The 14,123-nt window shown below is 38.5% G+C and overlaps 1 pseudogene; it reads right to left on the bottom strand.

Moving 5' to 3' along the window:
• Positions 1-12,500: 12,500 nt before the first annotated feature.
• Positions 12,501-13,126, bottom strand: LOC134635279 (claudin-4-like; annotated as a pseudogene).
• Positions 13,127-14,123: the final 997 nt, after the last annotated feature.

The following is a 14,123-nucleotide window of genomic DNA, read 5'->3' as shown; positions in this document are numbered from 1 at the left end:
ACCTCAGACGCTTGAGAGACTTCCAACTGCCCTCCAAGGTGCTCAGGAACCTTTACTCGTGCACCATAGAGAGCATCCTGACGGGAAACATCTTAACCTGGTTCGGGAACAGCACCATGCAGGACAGACGAGCTCTACAGAGGGTTGTGCAATCAGCTGAGCGCACCATCCGCTCTGAGCTCCCTGACTTGCACTCAATCTACAGCAGGGGGTGCTGGACCAAAGCCAGGAAGATCGTGAAGGACCTCAGCCATCCCAACAACGGACTGTTCTCTCTGCTGAGGTCAGGAAAGCAATTCCGCTCCCTGAAGACCAACACAGAGAGACTGAGGAGGAGCTTCTTCCCGCAGGCGATACGGTCTCTCAATCACACCACCACACAGTACTGACCCACACATATGGTTCTTACACACACACTGGACATTCTGGACTTTGTTTACACTAATTTGATTAGATGCGTGGTCATCTAATCACTTCATCACTAAATCACTTTAAGCATATTTGCACTGCACAAGACACTTACAATGTGGATTGCACAACACTGGACATTATATTTCTTCATTTCCATTTAATACTTGTACAGCTGCTGTTATTGTATATATATATATTTATATTTCTTCATACATTCTTATATATTTCTATACTGTGTATTGTGTATTTTGTTGTACAGTTATTTTATTTTCAACTTTAATTTATATATTTTCTCTTATTCTTTCCCAGTTAAATTTACCCTTCATTCTAATTTGTGTTGTACAGTTATTTCATTTTTAACTTTAATTTTTATATTTTATTTTATTTTATTCCTTCCTAGTTAAATTTACCCTTTTTAATTTTCATATTTATTTCCTATCTTATTCATAGCCTTTTCTTTTTTCTTTAGGTCACGAGCAGTTGTGTAAGCATTTCACTGCATATCGTACTGTGTATGACTGTGTTTGTGACAAATAAAATTTGAATTTGATTTGAAATAACATAGATGGCATGAATACCCCCCACTCCCTCATAATAATTTAAAGATGAATATGTTACATGGATTAACCCATTCAAAAAACAAACAAACAAAAACAAAACAAACAACAACAAAAATCAACAATAAAGTGCTAGTAGTAATCAACATTAGTTAATATTAATGACTGCTTGCTCCTCGGTTGAAGCAAATTAATAAAGCTGGAATATCTTAAATGAAGTACTCTTATGAGGTGGAACTGCCAGCAATAGCAGGAAAGTTTGTGCACGGTCATGTGTTGGACTACAAAAAGATTTGTCTAAGTATTTAACTTTTCTAAGTATTTAAGTAATGGTTTCCAGTAAGTAAAAAATCTATACGACGAGCGTCTGAGGGAGAATTGTTTGTATCTTCTCCAGTTTTAGAAGTCCTAGGATGTCGTGTAACCAGACTTTGTTTAATGGTGGCTGAGTTGATTTCCACAACAACAAGATTCTTTTTCGGGCAATAAAAGAAGCAAAGGCAATAAGGTTATTTTGGATAGCTGTGATACGAAAGTTATTTGGTGGTTTGCCAAAAATAGCAATATGTGGAGTTGGAGTTAGATTTATACAATTTCTCCAGAAATTGTTTTGAAGAATTGATGCCAAAATTCAGATAGACTGGGGAAGGCTCAAAACATATGAGTAAGGTTGCAAGGTGTCTGTGAGCATCTATTACATTTATCAGCAAATTTATCTGGATATAATTTTAACATTTTTTCTTTACTGTAGTGTAGTCTGTGGAAAACCTTAAATTGTATTAATGAAAGTCTGGCACAACTAAAAGACGAATTAATGGCCCTACAGCTTCTTCTCAGAAAGACGCATGTGGAGTTCTGACTCCCATTTCATCTTGGTCCTATGGTAAAGAGATTCGCTAGGTGGAGAAACTAGTTTGTAAAGGTAGGAAATATGGCCCTTTGACAAAGTCATCTCTCTCACATCTTTTTAAGTGGGAGAACTTGCACAGTTGGTGGCTGACTAAATACTTTTTTGCCCCACTGTGTCTATAGAGTAACTTCCTATTATGCTCATAGATTTAAATTACTCAAGTATTATAAGTCGTTATAAAGTATTATAAGTCATTTTGCCAGAGTGCCAAGCATTTTTCAGAGAAATTCTAACAGTTGCATGCTTCCAGTTCCGCAAAATGCCATTACCATGGTGACTCACAGCTACGCAATTGAAACAGCTGGGAAGAACTGATAGTTGACAGCTGACCCTCTGGGATTTTGACAATGGATATACAGTATGGGATATACAAACATGCCTATATATTTGAGTCAATTATCTGTGCTTCAGCAAACTGGCATACACCTTTGGTTAAATTTATAAGGCACACTTATGTGGCTAATAAAGTGGCCGCCCATTTTATTAGGTATGCCATTGTGCCTAGCCACTACAGCTGTTAACCTGTGTACCCAGCCAAATTATTAGGTACACCCATGGACAATTTATCAGGTACAGGCCTTGCTACTTTTTTAAGTGCCAATTCTCCTCAGCTTTTTTAGCTAACCTATTTACTTTCAACCTTTTAGCACCAAGCCACGGTCCTATGGAAGTAACAAACCCATTGCAGTTTCTCCAGAAATTGCATTGAGTAATACTTCTGCTTTTGTACGTACACACAGTTGTGGAAGGAATGTTTACCAGTGGCTTTACTAGAATCATTTAGTGAAAATCCAAGTAAACATAGTCCACAAAGTCACAGTATCAAAGTGAAATGTTGCGAGGCCATAGTATAGGCTGTCTGTTGGCTGCCCACACTAAGCAGATCTAGCCCCACAGTGGGTCCAGCAGTGCAGGGCATGGATGTGCCTTACATTTCACATCGGTACCAAGGCCCACAGTGGGCTGCCCACAATGTTGTTAAAAAATAAAAACAAACCAACTGAAAAACAAGAAGAGCTACTTTCAGCTATTTCCTCATTCACAAGGGGTTATAACAGATAAGCCATTAGGTAACCCAGCTGCCTGCATATTTTCTTTGAAGTATACTATTTCTTGCACAACCCCCAAGGGTTTTATGTCTGCTTCCAGGGAAAGAGACTTCAAAGGGTTCTTTCACATATTATGCAAGGTTCTATACCACTACACTATGAGCTCACTATTAAAAACAAACAACAAATTTTAAAAAACAGCCGTCATATCTTATCAAACGAGTTTGTCTTAGTAAATGGAATGCAGCCTGATAACTTTAACTTAAGTTCTTTTACAGTATATCATAAGTATCCAGGTTAACTTCCTTTTACTAATGTTTTGAATCAGCTCCCTTTGCTCAGCTTCATATTCCAGGAAATGTAGTGATGTGGTTTGGTGTGTTTTCATTTTCTCTACAATAGTCAACTTCATTTGGCCAATAGCAGTTTTTCCCTTTTCAGGGCCCTATGAGGGTTTTCTGTGGGTTGCCCATAGAAAACCCTCGTGGAGACCCAAGTGGTAGAAATATCGTCTTCTAACCTGCAGAGGGGTCAATGAGGGTTTTCTGTGGGCAAGTCCATTATGAGGTGCCACATAATACTTGGGGAGTATTCTGGAAAAAAAAAATCACAACAGAGATTTTTGGGTAAGTTGTGAACTGTTGTTTTTCTTTTGACTAGTGATTTGAGTTACTGACCTTTTTAATATATAATGTAATAAATTACCATGGAAAAAATATGAATATCTAATTCCTCATGCTCCCCAGCAAATGTTAATCCCATCTAAGTAGGGCTTGATTCATTTTAATTTTACTTTCCCTGTGTCATGTTCCGGGGTCTGTGATCCAGTGAGTTGAATTGTTTATTATTTATTTGCCACATTATTGTTGTCAGTGTTTTGGTTTTGAATTTCTAGGTCCTAGGTTTTGGTCCCTTTGCCTCCTCATGTTACTCTGTGCTCCCTCTGTTCTGTGCCTAGTCTACCCTGCCTGTGTGTTCCTTCTGTTCCAGTGTAGTCAGGTCTCTGTATAAAGTCCGTGTCTCTGAGTCTGTCTTTGCATGTGTGTTGAGTTTCCTGTTTTATTGTGAAGGTCCGTGTCTTATGTTAGTGTGTGTTGTTTCCTTCTGCTTGTTGCTGGTTCGTCTGTATTGTCTCAGCGAGTCTCCCTGATTCCTCTGCGTTCCTTCCTGTGTTCCTCTGCATGTCATCCCGTGAGTTTTGGCTTCAGTTTCATTTGTTAGGTTTTTCCAGTTTGGGTTATTTCTTAGTTCCTTTCCTCGCCATCTCCACTTTTGTCAGTAGTTTCTTCACTCATAATTAAAAGCTCACTCATCTCATCAATGTCAGTGCCTGTATCTTGGGTCCTGATTTTCACACCCCACACGGCTTGCCCTGGCAAACCGTGAAACTGTAAATGTCAGACTGCCTAAATGTCTACCTCCCTGTCTGCTAGATGATGCAACAACACTAGCAACTGTATTTAATCAGCAGCCACATCCATTAACATTAACTCCCCCCGAAGGATCTATGGTTTGCCAAGTTTTACTTTTGTGGCCGGGAAAATAGGCCCCAGAACCCTGAAATGATGTTAGTACTTGTTCACAAGTTTTACCTTTACTTTTAAAAAAGAACCCAAAACAGGGAATGTTCATAAAATTAACTTTAATTGCAGATAAGCTATTTTAATTAAGCAACTTTAGCTGGAGTAAAACAAACAGCTCAACAAGATAATAACAATGAAAACATCTTAATCATCTTAAAATGAATAAAAGATTATAAAATTTAAAAAATAATCAAGTCTAAAATGTTGCTTAATATCTACTACTGGTCTTGATGTTGTTAAAGAAGAGAAGAGAGAGAACACCTTAGCAGCAGATGGAGTCTCTTCCTTACCATGCAGAATGACGCACATTCAAAGAGAGAGAACTCTGTACAAAGTTCCCAAAACTTCCTCGAAGTTCATATCCAACATGGTGGCAGTGAGCAGAGTAAATCCCCAAAATAGTCAATCCAATTTATAATCCATGGTTGTTTGGAAAAAGAAGGTTAAATCTTCTGGGTTTCTTGCAGAAAATCCTAACTGTGAATTCCAAGGTCTTCTAATTCTCCACTCAATGACACTCTCCAACAGAAAACAACTTATTCCATCTGCATGGGATTTTTATACATGTTGTTGTTCTCATCTCTACTTCCCCTCTTTAACACCACCATCAGCCCACATGACATTCACATTTATATATTCACATCTATAACCTTTCAGACAAATTAACTAAAGAAAAGTTCAATCATTCATTAAAATAGTTACATTTTCTCATACATATACTGTCTTTCACTGTACATTTATGTGCTGTAGCTCAGCCACACATGAATATGTTCTTCATCATGTCTCATTCAGTTTATATGCTGTTTTACTTCAACATGATTTCTCATTAGCTCAGTCACATATAAACATACTTTTTCTCCTTATGACTGTGTTATGACTCTGTCTTTTACGATCTTACACACTCACTCACAAAGAAAGAGCCAAGGATGCACTATAGTCATAACAATGCTCCCACAATCTAGGTGAAAAAATAAGGCATCAAAATTATTTCATTACTCAAACAACATAATCTTACTCCTCATATTGATTAGATTTATTCTTGATTATACTATGATTAGAATTAAGCATGATTAACTATTAGCAAAAACACAAGTAAATAAACTCAGTTTTAACACTTTTCCGTTACAAAGGCCGAATGTTGCGTCCTTCTATTCAACTTTTGGGTAAAGATAAGCTGGGGGATTTCAATCTTTCAATCATTTTTTTGGCTGCTCTTCTTTTTTTTCCAATTTTATTCCCCCCTTCAACTTTGGCCAGGATTTGCTCCTCCAGGCCAACAATTTTCCCGACCAGCCTGGAAGCAAGCAAGCCACCATGACTCTCAGCAGCTTTAGCATGAGTCTCAGCAGCCGTACGAGCAACCAACCAATCAACTGGAAGGCATGAGAAATTAAGCAGTACCAAAAAATAACCTTGAGAAGCCACTGTGCAATAAAGATCAGTTCTTCTGGGGTGACTTTGCTGATGGGGAGATCAACTGTGGACAACAAACACAAGCAATGACATTTAATATAATAATCCTTTATTGTGTGTTTATTAACAGCTTTCCTATAAAGCACATCGCACTATGATTTGAATTGAATCAATTATTTATTGGGAATAATCATCTGAATGCGAGTCTGGTAGTATGGAGGACCACAAGAGCCACGCGCATCGAAATAAAAATTTCTGTGCTTTAATAATGAATTGTAGAATAAATTCTGCAATTGTAAATTCATTTTTGAATTCCAATTTAATAAACTGCATTTCAAAATCCTTTTTCCAATTGCAATTTAATAAACTGCATTTCAAAATCCTTTTTCCACTTGCAATTTAATAAACTGCAGTTCAAAATCCTTTTTCCATTTGCACTTTAATAAACTGCAGTTCAAAATCATTTTTCCACTTGCAATTTAATAAACTGCATTTCAAAATCCTTTTTCCATTTGCACTTTAATAAACTGCAGTTCAAAATCCTTTTTCCACCTGCAATTTAATAAACTGCAGTTCAAAATCCTTTTTCCATTTGCAATTTAATAAACTGCAGTTCAAAATCCTTTTTCCATTTGCACTTTAATAAACTGCAGTTCAAAATCCTTTTTCCATTTGCAATTTAATAAACTGCATTTCAAAATCCTTTTTCCACTTGCACTTTAATAAACTGCATCTCAAAATCCTTTTTCCACTTGCACTTTAATAAACTGCATCTCAGAATCCTTTTTCCACTTGCACTTTAATAAACTGCAGTTCAAAATCCATTTCCCTTTCCTGTTCGCTCCGGGATTAGCTGCTGGATTAGCTGCTGGATTAGCTCTTCGATTAACAACTTGCTGGAGGCTATTCAAATTAGCCACACCGTGGGATGTAAGGAGCTCTCTGATTGGTTGGACAGATACAGGCTGTCAGCCTGGATTTTTCTAGCTCATAGCTTCGCCCTGCTAAGAAGCGTGTGTGCTTGTACAAAGGCCGTTCAGCCTCGGGATTTACACTCGGCTCGACACGGATATGTGAAGAATGAAGGGACCCTGCAGCGAAACGGAGAGCCCAACCTCTGACTGAGTGCCTGTTTATGCAGTCTGACCACCTGTTGAAGGTAACGTGCTAACATGGCTAACGCTAGCATCACCGCACGTAGCCCAGTTATTTTAAGGTCATCTTAGTTTATGAAAATTTTACGTTGCAGCTGTACGAGCTAGCTACGTGTTTTGTAAGCTGCTGTGCTCTTCACAAATAAAGCTGGAAGCAGCTCAGACTGTTAGAACCAGCACTGAGGCCTGTTACATTTATACAGTGTTAGAGCAATGGCTGCAACCTACAGCCTTTAAACTAGCGATTAAAATGCTGACAGTAAACTCGTCAGTCCAGATGTTACCACATTACTTTGTGATACTTAGAGTTAAAACAACTGAGACAGGCTGATTAAAATAACAGCTGTCAGTTCTCTCATCCCTTATATCAAGACTGGAGATCACACTACTGATTTCAGTTCATTTAATATGTGAGTGCACAGATTCATTCTCAACTGGACATAAATGATGATCAAAGGTTGTATATATGATGAATTCATCAAATCCCAGCCTCTAACATAGTGCGCTGAATCTTAGCTTTGAATGTCCAGTATATTCTAATCAGTGGAATTTAAGCATTCACTGAACCTACAGTATCTACACATGTGTGGTAAATGTGTGGTAAAGATACAGATAATGAAATTTAATTATTAATACAATATACATCATGAAAAATGAAAGCTGAAATTGATTCAGTTTAGTACTTTTCTCTGTATGCTCTGTGATTGTAAAGGCCTTAAATTCTGTGATATATCCTATAAATGATTTTCACAGAGGTCTTAAAGTAGTTAAATCACTGCTGATAGTCTGGTTGTTTATATTTTCACGTTTTTGTGTCTGTAGGGCTGTTTGATGACGATTTGGACTCCTCTGGGAGATGAGGACACAGCCACATCTGTTCCATACTGCAGCCACTGATGGTGTTACGGCTCTGAGTCAGCTTTGGGCCATCAGACGCACACACTGGAAAACCAGCACCTGGACTTCATGCAGGAGAGACGGCCTCAGTGATGATGGACTCTGCATCCTCTACTTTACCTCCTAATCTCTTTCTTCTTTAACACATAATTAAAATCACTCCAAAAGAGTGTAAACTTACTGAGGAAGTCTCTAACTTGTACACATTTGTACTTTTACTTGTTTTATGAGTTATTTTTAAGAAGAGTAAAGTTATTCACATAAAGTCTTTATTCTTCTGTATTTATTCTTTTGTATCATGTACCACAGTCATACTGAACTTTACAGACCTGGTGAATTGGAGAAAAAAAACACACACACACACACACACACACATATATATTTCCTATTTTTTTGCTGTGGTCAAGTGCTGGTAAAAATATTATTAATAATCCATCCTCAAAAACGGTTCTATTTAGCTTAAACCCAGGCACATGCACAAATTCCCTCTACCCACACAGCACAGACACTCTGCACTCTGCTGACATTCTTGCACTGAAGGATTGTGTAGCGCTGATCCTGATTGTGCACCAAATTCTTGTTTAATAATGCAGAAAAGGGGACCTGCCAAATGATCGATCCTGAAAAAATACTACTGCACTTTGGCAATTTCAGTTTGATTACAATTTGTTTATTTATTCAAGATTTTGTGATGAAATACAAAGTGAATCACAAAGCTGTTCCAGGATAATAATAATAATAATAATAATAATGGACTGCATTTATATAGCGCTTTTCTTGACACCCAAAGCGCTTTACAATTCCACTATTCATTCACTCTCACATTCACACACTGGTGGAGGCAAGCTACAGTTGTAGCCACAGCTGCCCTGGGGCAGACTGACAGAAGCGAGGATCCAGGGTCCAGAAATTTCTTCAGAATCCCTGATGTTATTATTATAGAGTTGCCGGGAAGAACGCACACTTTCAGAGTGACTTCACTAATAGTTGACAGTTGTAGCTCATGGAAGTGTTTGAGTGATACAAAGTTCATCTTCTTAATTGGATCCTCTATTTGCAGCTTGTTGCCCGCTCGGCTAGTGACAGTTTTCATTTAGTTCAAACTGTCACTTTTTATTTACTTTACTGAATATGCAGATGCTGTGACACTTAGTGGAGTTTCCTCATTTGTTTCCTCATTCCTAAAAATATTGTTAGTTAAAATAACTACAAACTAACATATGATTAAAAGCCCAACGCTAATTTTAGCAAGTTAAGTGTTTAATCAAGCCCTTCCCCATGTCATTAACAGGAAAGTAAAAGTTTTGGAATTTAAATCACCCACTACACCAAGGGTTTCAAACTTAAATGAGCTGTTGGCCACTGCTGGAGCTGTCACTTTAGTGTTCAATTAGAACAAAAACAAAACAAACAAACAAGAAAACACCCACAAATAGTTCCTAAAATGTGGTTTTTGTGTGTGGTTTTTTAAAAAAAAAAATATAACAAGGCAATACTGCAAACATGAACGCTGATTCTTTTCCTCCCTCCTAACTAACTGAAGCCTTTCATTGAACTACCAAATAAACACACTGGTGCTCTCTTTCTGGTCAGACATTCAAAAGGGCTGTTGGGAATGTGGGTAGGGTGGGGGTAATATATATATATATATATATATATATATACATATATATGCATGGAGGGTTTCACCCCAAGTCCAGCACCCTGAGGCTGTATGCTAAGCGGAAGGAAGGAGGCCGGGGACTGGTGAGTGTCAGCACCACAGTCCAGGATGAGACAAGAAACATCCACGAATACATCACGAAGATGGCCCCAACTGACAGCGTGCTCAGTGAATACCTCAGGCAGCAGAAACCCAAGAAAGAGGAGGAAGGCGAGGAACCATCATGGAAGAACAGGCCCCTGCACGGTATGTACCACCGGCAGATAGAGGAGGTGGCTGATATCCAGAAGTCCTACCAGTGGCTGGACAAAGCTGGACTGAAAGATAGCACAGAGGCACTAATCATGGCAGCACAAGAACAAGCTCTGAGTACAAGATCCATAGAGGCTGGGGTCTATCACACCAGGCAAGACACCAGGTGCAGGCTGTGTAAAGATGCCCCAGAGACAATCCAGCACATAACAGCGGGGTGCAAGATGCTAGCAGGCAAGGCATACATGGAACGCCATAACCAAGTGGCCGGCATAGTGTACAGGAACATCTGTGCCGAGTATAACCTGGAAGTCCCGAGGTCAAAATGGGAGACGCCCCCAAGGGTGATGGAGAATGACCGAGCTAAGATCCTGTGGGACTTCCAGATACAGACGGACAAAATGGTGGTGGCTAACCAACCGGACATAGTGGTGGTAGACAAACAGAAGAAGACGGCTGTAGTGATCGATGTAGCGGTTCCGAATGACAGCAACATCAGGAAGAAGGAACACGAGAAGCTGGAGAAATACCAAGGGCTCAGAGAAGAGCTCGAGAGGATGTGGAGGGTGAAGGTAACGGTGGTCCCCGTGGTAATCGGAGCACTAGGTGTGGTGACTCCCAAGCTAGGCGAGTGGCTCCAGCAGATCCCGGGAACAACATCGGAGATCTCTGTCCAGAAGAGCGCAGTCCTGGGAACAGCTAAGATACTGCGCAGGACCCTCAAGCTCCCAGGCCTCTGGTAGAGGACCCGAGCTTGAAGGATAAACCGCCCGCAGGGGCGAGATGGGTATATATATATATATATATATATATATATATATATATATACATACATACACAAGAAAATTTAATTTTACAGTGTTTATTTATCGGATAAAATAAGTTAAATGTCACCGTTATTACTGTCCGGCCGGAAACAGCAGGGGTGTCCAAATTCAGAGGCTGCATCCTCCAGAGGATGCAGCTGTGTGAGTTTGGACCTTTCTGGCTTACTTTGCAGGCTGTGTGTTTTTCTATATTTTTACTTTCCTCATTTGTTCTTTTCCAGTCATCACTGCCATCTGATTAAGTTTACATGTTCCTATAATTGCTTTCGTTTCCTTCGTTTAATCACCAATGGTTTTTGGTTCCATCTCCTTTGTATCACACATCAAAAGAAATAAAAATGACTGTGTGTTTGATTTTATTCAGGGTAATAAAATTTACCAGAACTGTAAAAAGTGTTGGACATTTGGACCCATTTTAAATTGAGTAGTTTTAACCAAAGATTTGAACCATTATTCTAACCCTATAAAACCTGAACCATGACATAATTGGTAGAATTTTTTAATGGTGAGTCTCTTCAACTTTGTGACAGAATTAAAAAAAAGAAATTTCATAAATTGTATTAAGTTCAATAGATGCTGAACACGAAACAAAATTACTATTGAGTTTTTTTTTTAACAAATATGTTCTAATAAAACTTGGAAATAAGAGCTAAGTGTGACAGCATTGTCTTCCATCTTTCATCTCATTGTTGAATAAATAAAGTCTACAAAATTCATTAGTCTTTCAAAAAGGGAGAAGTCTATAAACACAGAGTTGTTCGCTCATTTTATTTCACCTTTTGACAAAAAAACCCCCACCATGATAAAAAAAAATCACATGAAATCACCTGCTTGTAAAAATGCTTGCTAATTTTTGCTGCATATGCATTACAACAAACACAAAAAAAATACAATCTGAAAACTATTCAGCTAGAAAATGCAAATCTGTGACATGATCATTACTACTGAACCCGTTAATTACAGAAAGACTAAAATTCATGTACTAAAAACAAACCAATAAAAACACAGAATATATTTTTAAACTGATTTCAATTTAATTCGCATCTAGTCCCATAAATATAGGAAATACTCCATAAACTGAAAACACAAATTACTTTTTACTCTGTTTATTATACTCTTGAAAAAAAAAAGAGCGGCTATGCTAAGATTAAAAAAAGCAAACACATGATCTTACGTGCTTCTAATGTTTACCTTAATTTCATATTACGTATACATTATAAGAAAGACACAAAAAGCAGAAGAAAACTGTTCAACAAAAAACGAAAGACCAGTCAAAGATGAGGCCTAGACTTCTAGACTTCATGGCAGATTTCATGGCAGTTTCTAATGCACATCCTTTGAATTTCCTAAAGAGCCCAGAAAAAAAACTCAGTATAAATAACCTATATAATATATATTACACAGCGTGAACAAAAAATAAATGTGAACTAAATCTCTATCATGGTGTAAAATATATTAGAAAATTTATTGTAATTTGCTGTATTTGAATCTCTTTAAGCACACAAAGAGATTCAAAACACTGAACTGTTCCCTCAATATATTCTGGATGCAAAAGTAAAAACTTCAGTAAAGTTAAACACTTGTACTGCAAACATTGCTGCTTATTTGAATCATGTTACTTTCCTAATTGACGGAAGTATGATGTGATTTCTGCTGCAATACAATTTTCCTAAACGTACAAATAAAATATCTAATTTGTTGTTTTACTCAGGAGAAAAACAGGAGATGAAACTTTGAAAAAACCCTTTTCTTGTTCTCATTAGTTGTATATTTAAATGTAGGACTTAAACAGCGCGATGGTTGGAGTACCTAACCTCACAGTCAGTGTCATTCATACGAGGATGGGAGCTCCAGAGGAGAGGTCCTCCCAGGAACAGCAGCACCGCAGAGCCCCAGCCGATGTGAAGCGATGATCCCAGCTCCCTTTTCTGAGAAGCGGACCAGAGTGGGTTGTAGAAATCCTTAATAGTAACGTGGGCTGTCCAAGTTACAGGGATTAGGAGCAAGACACTCGAAATGATGACGATAACCCCAGAAGCTATAGTCACATTGCTATTTTGTCTTTGATCCATCATACAGTTACTGCAGCTGTACCCAACTACACCAAGCAGATCCCAAAGAACCCTAACAGGATGGCGATGATGATGAGCGCTCTGGCAGCCTGCAAATCTTGAGATAAGGCCAACACTGAATCATAGACCTTACACTGCATCCGGCCGGTACTCTGGACCACACAGCTCATCCACAAGCCCTCATGGATTATCTGAGCTGTGGCATTGGCACCAATGAAGACTGTCACTCTCCACATGGGGAGCACACAGGTGATGATGCTCCCCAAAAAGCCGATGATAGCCAAGACCAAACCCAGAAGCTTACAGTCAGCCATCGTGATGAGCTCTGCTGATCTCATCAAAGAGGAAAGATGGTGTGTTCTTGAGAGCTGCAGTAATTTATCTGCATGAAAGGAGTCAGGCAGGAAGTGGTTTTTAGGTGCTTGTAATAATTAAAGGAGAAGTTGAGTGCTGCTGCACTGATGCATGCAAAGTTACATATAAAGACCAATCACCCCCCAAAAAAACATTTCATACAGAAAATCTGTATATTAGATATTAGCAGATTTAAAAAATCAATCAATCAATCAATCATTTGAAAAAGACATGGAATCATTTATTGGATGACGCACACATTTTTTCAAGAAATCTGTGAAATGGTTAATGCACTGATTCTTCTTTTCTACTTTCCCAGAGCACTCAAAGCGCTTCAGACAACATGCCTCTTTCACTCATTCACACAAGCACTTTTTTTCTGTTCTTAAGTGCTTTCTAACAGTCACACACATTCAAACTGCAATGGATGCATCGGAAAGCAATTTGGGTTAGTATCTTGGCCAACAATATTTGGCATGCAGCCAGAGATTAAACCAACAAGCTTCCAGTCAAAGCTTGTGGCAGAGGTGTGATGTCTGAATCAACTGCAGGTGAGGGGTGGTGCAGTGAGCTCAAGGGGCAGTGCCAGGGAAGGTGGAGGGACAGGTGGACTATTGATCGTACTATTGAGGTTTTTCCTTTCTTATAGTGAGGTGGAAGAACAGAAGAGAGGAGTGTGTGGAGCCAAATGGAAAGTTGGCTGTCATTGTATGCATAACCAAGGAAGTTGTATGTGTGCAAAATCAATAAAAACTCGTAAATCAATCGCAACAATGGCGTGTTGGTTCATTTACAGAGCTAAAGCCACAGTTATCAAACTTGTTGATCATTGTGAACACATTTGAACATCAATGCTGATTCTCCATACCACAGTCATAAGTTATATTTATAAGACTTAAAATATTACTCTATTGCATAATCGTTACGACTCAGGAGGAGTTACAGCTTAAGGAATCAAATCAAATAATAAGACTTTGGAAA

The sequence above is a fragment of the Pelmatolapia mariae genome, linkage group LG10_11 (assembly GCF_036321145.2).
Source record: "Pelmatolapia mariae isolate MD_Pm_ZW linkage group LG10_11, Pm_UMD_F_2, whole genome shotgun sequence".
Taxonomy (NCBI): Eukaryota; Metazoa; Chordata; class Actinopteri; order Cichliformes; family Cichlidae; genus Pelmatolapia; species Pelmatolapia mariae.
The sequence above is the reverse complement of the archived record's forward strand: the minus strand, read 5'-3'. Positions and strand labels throughout refer to the sequence as shown.